Source organism: Aquarana catesbeiana, linkage group LG04 (genome assembly GCF_042186555.1).
Source record: "Aquarana catesbeiana isolate 2022-GZ linkage group LG04, ASM4218655v1, whole genome shotgun sequence".
NCBI classification, from domain to species: Eukaryota; Metazoa; Chordata; class Amphibia; order Anura; family Ranidae; genus Aquarana; species Aquarana catesbeiana.
Genome location: NC_133327.1, coordinates 363,698,393 through 363,703,607, shown reverse-complemented (window position 1 = coordinate 363,703,607; position 5,215 = coordinate 363,698,393).

Genomic DNA, 5,215 nt, shown 5'->3' with positions numbered 1-5,215 from the left:
CTTTGCACGCATGTAAATATGGCAAAATATATAAAAAAAGGCATGTGAATTAAAAAAAGTTATCGTAATACAATATTTTTAAAGTGTAGTCGTCCTTTATGACACAGTTACTTTGATGGGTGCAATATTCTAAAATAATGCAGAACAAGTTTTCCTTAGTACATACAGTACATACTGTGAAGTGATGTCTTTGCACAAGCTAACAAGTTTACCCTTCAGTAGCGGGTAGGTGTCTGATGCCTAGTTTGCTGTTGATGACTTAACAAGTATCCAGGTTCTGCTGCAGGGTATCTTGGAACAGTGAAAGCCAACTGATGGAGCCCATTAGTGTGAATGATGACTTCCTTTTACACAACGCTCAATTTGCAGGTAAAGTTTTTCCATAGTGTCAGGAGATAAGGAGAGCCTCCTCTTTCAAATGTCCTGCAGCAGTTCCTTGGGCCATGGAAGGTCCGGGCTCAGTAAAAGCTTTTGTTTGTTGACATTGTTCAGCTATTTTGAAAACTGTTACTCTATTGTTTCCCGTGCTGATGAATTAATAAGGGTATTCCTAGGTCACCTGAAAGCAAACATTCATCTTTCATGAATCTTTAACCTCTATGTCATTCTTTCTCTTTTTGTGCATTTCTTTCTGTATAACACATGTGGCCTCTGCTCTACTGCCCCTTAACAGTGCAATAGATGGATGTTTGTAAAGTATTTCATCTTAATTTTGGCCTTTAATGGGGATGATGGCTCTGTAAGAGTAGTATGATAAAAGAGGAGAGATTAGTGATATCTTGGATCAACCTATTCTGATTATAAAGACCTAGCATATGCATTGTGGTTTTAATACTGTAAAAATATGCTTGTCAGAGAATAAAACAACTTGCGCAAAAGCAAGAATACGTCATAGGTAAAATAAAGGCTACAAACTAATATTATATCCAGATGACAGACACCTTGCAGTACATAGAAACACTTTCATTAAACCCTAGATCTCTTTCTGTGTGCTTGGGAACTTCTTGGTTCCAGACATTCACCATAAACGCAGACTCAACTATTGCTTTAATTAAGAGCTAAGCTTTACCCCATATTTGAACAGCCTGTATTGAATGAGCTAGATATTGAAGAGATCATTTTAAAACTTTTGAAATTATTAAATTCAACTTTTTAAGTCTTTTGATTAATTTTCTTTTTTGTTTCATTGTCTTTTTTTACTTTTTCATTTTTTAGAAAGAATAGCAGCCAATAGCAGTGCCAGAACTTAGCAGAACGTTATATATATATATATATATATATATATATATATATATATATATATATATATACAGCGAGGGGAAAAAAGTATTTTATCTCCTGCTGATTTTGTACGTTTTTCCCACTGACAAAGAAATGATCAGTCTATAATTTTAATGGTAGGTTTATTTTAACAGTGAGAGACAGAATAACAACAACAAAATCCAGAAAAACACATTTCAAAAAGTTATAAGTTGATTTGCATTTTAATGAGTGAAATAAGTATTTGACCCCTTCGCAAAACATGACTTAGTACTTGGTGGCAAAACCCTTGTTGGCAATCACAAAGGTCAGATGTTTCTCGTAGTTGGCCACCAGGTTTGCACACATCTCAGGAGGGATTTTGTCCCACTCCTCTTTGCCGATCCTCTCCAAGTCATTAAGGTTTCGTGGCTGACGTTTGGCAACTCGAACCTTCAGCTCGCTCCACATATTTTCTATGGGATTAAGACTGGCTAGGCCACTCCAGAACCTTAATGTGCTTCTTCTTGAGCCACTCCTTTGTTGCCTTGGCCATGTGTTTTGGGTAATTGTCATGCTAGTATACCCATACATGATCCATGTTCAATGCCCTGGCTGAGAAAAGGAGGTTCTCAAGATTTGATGGTGCATGGCCCCGTCCATCCTCCCTTTAATACAGTGAAGTTGTCCTATCCCTTAGCAGAAAAACACCCCAAAAGCATAATGTTTCCACCTCTATGTTTGACGGTGGGAATGGTGTTCTTGGGGTTACAGGTAGCATTCCTCCTCCTCCAAACACGGTGAGTTGAATTGATGCCAAAGAGCTTGATTTTGTTCTCATCTGACCAAAACACTTTCACCCAGTTCTGCTTTGAATCATTCAGATGTTTATTAGCAAACTTCAGATGGGTCTGTACATGTGCTTTCTTGAGCAGGGGGACCTTGTGGGAGCTTCAGAATTTCAGTCCTTCATGGCGTAGTGTGTTACCAATTGTTTTCTTAGTGACTATGGTCCCAGCTGCCTTGAGATCATTGACAAGATTCTCCCATGTAGTTCTGGGCTGATTCCTCGCCGTTCTCACGATCATTGAAACTACAAGAGGTGGGATCTTGCATGGAGCCCCAGACCGAGGGAGATTGACAGTTATTTTCTGTTTTGTGTTTGTCACCCTCTCACCAATCTGCTTGGCGATGGTCTTGTAGCCCATTCCAGCCTTGTGTAGGTCTACAATCTTGTCCCTGACATCCTTGGACAGCAACTTGGTCTTGGCCATGGTGAAGAGATTGGAATCTGATTGATTGCTTCTGTGGACAGGTGTGTTTTATACAGGTAACAAGCTGAGATTAGGAGCACTCACTTTAAGGGAGTGCTCCTAATCTCAGCCCGTTACCTGTATAGAAGGCACCTGTGAGCCAGAAATCTTGCTGATTGATAAGGGATCAAATACTTATTTCACTCATTAAAATGCAAATCAATTTATAACTTTTTTGAAATGCGTTTTCTGGATATTTTTGTTGTTATTCTGTCTCTCACTGTTAAAATAAACCTACCATTAAAATTATAGACTGATAATTTCTTTGTCAGTGGGCAAATGTACAAAATCAGCAGGGGGTCAAATACTTTTTTTCCCTCACTGTATATATATACTGTACATATATGAAGAAAGGATTGCTGCACTTAAAATTTAATGTGGAAAAAGGACATATAGAAAGAATTCCTTTTCACTGTTCAATATTGCTTGCACTAAGACCTATAACAATGGTGGACTTCATCTAGAATGTTATGTTTTATATATATATCTATATATATATATATATATATATATATATATACTGTATATAGGTGATCACTTGCAGTTAGATATGCAGCTTTCTTGGATTCCCTCCCCACCTATTGACCTTTATTTTGCTTTCCCCAGGTTTACGCAAACTCTTATGTTACTATTAGATACTCTTTTACATTATTATTGTTAAATATTATATTTTCATATTGGCACACAAGAGATTTTGTGGGCACATTCTTATATTTATTCTAAGATTTTGGATATGGGTAGTATGACTATTGTTCACAATGGTTTGTGCATATATGCCTGTATTGTTTTTCATTAGACCTAGTTCTGTTCCAGATGAGCAAACTCTTTAATCCTCAGATAAACATTTATTTTATGACTGTACAGATAACAGATGAGGACTTTTCTTTTAGTTTGCTTTGTATTGGAATTTATATTTTTTAGGGGGTGGGTTAGGATTGTCACTACCTATGCATTATGCTGTAATAATGTATGCTCTAATAGGTATTCTAATTTAGGTAGTGCAGACTATGTAAAAGGAATTAGCTTGTTTTTGTCTCAAGTTAAACATATTTTTAGTGCCAAAAGTGGTTTGGGGCTGTCTAATTCAAAGACCAAAGTCTTTGAATTTGACTCTAGACTCTAGATCCCCTAATAACTGACTAATATGTGTTTAAAAAAACAACCACTGGATGGCTCTCTTCTGAACTGCTCTATCACCCCTCTGGATTTCTGTGCCTGATTCCTCCCCAGGGCATGTAAATGATCAAAGCTATCTGAATCCAGGGTTCATTAGTCACATGCCCCAGAGAGGATTCTGTGCATTGAATACTTGACTTGTAGGAGGAGATATGTTTGGAAGAGAGCTGCCTACCACACTATATGAGGTCAACTGTCAGCAATGGTTTGCTTTAAAAACAGTGTTAAAGAAGGACGCCAGGAATTGTAGCACTTTTGAAAATATGCTAGTTTATAAGGGTTTAAGTCTAACAAGGTGTATGCCACCTTAAGGACTTATCTCTTTTGTTTACTGTGTACAATTTTACAAAGTAGTGACAGTACAGCTATTGCTATACTCCCAGTGCTCTGGCAGGGGAACTGAGCTCTGTTACACAGCAGCCGTGTTGCCCACCCCTCCCCTCCACTATTTTACAAAATACAAAGCCTTCCATGACTGGCCAAGAGGAGAGGAGAAACAGGCAGAGTGGCTGCAATTGACTCAGCAGCTGCAGGATCAGAGACCCGAAGTTCCAGTTTACAAGCGCTGGAAGTATAGTGATAACAACGCCCAGTAAAAATGTAAATAGTAAATAAAAGAGATAAGTCCACTTGGTGGCATACATATTATTGAATCTATTCATTTATAAGCCAGCTCATTTTTTAAAAGTCCTGCAATTTCTGGAATTCTGCTTTAAAGCCAAATTCCAGACAGGACCTTTAATTTTTGTTTTGGATAGAACATTGAAGAGCTTTTCTGGGGTTGTTATTGTCATCTGTGTTCCAATTGAGGAGACATGTAGTTCAGTGCACTCCAAGCAGCCTATATACCTCTGGTTAAGATAACTTCTGAAGTGGCAATGGATGGTGCCCTCATAAACAAAGCAATGCAGAGTAGGGTCTGTCATCAGCACATCAAATTAATTTCTATCAAGTATTTATTGTAGACACATAACAAAAAAAAATGAACGTTTCAGGGCTTCGGGAGGACAACTTCTCTGTTGCTTTGATAAATGGGTCCTCCTCAGGCCCAGAAATGACATAATGTTCTGTGACTACAATAAGTACTTCGGTAGGAATTATTTTGGGGTGCTGGTGACAAATAGTACTCCTCTTTCCTATTGGGAAGATTTCCTGTTCCATCTCGTAAAGTATCCCCAAAGGGGAAACAAGCAAAGATGCATTTTTAGTAGAGTGGGGATGTGTTAGATTATTTGATAAAGTCTCTGCCTTCCTGTTCCAATGATGCCCACACCACCATCTCTTTGAAACAGGATATAAGGGCAAATCTCATCAGTGGGATTTCCTTATGCTGCCCTTGGGAGCAGCTAATGCAGTCCTCTGTCTGCAACATTGATAATTACTGTATGTTCCTTCTCCACCTTGTCCAGGCATTGGCCTATAGAACTGCTTGTACCAAGTACAAAAAGGTAAGCTCCTGTTGCATAGTTTATTCAGATTTTCTCAAT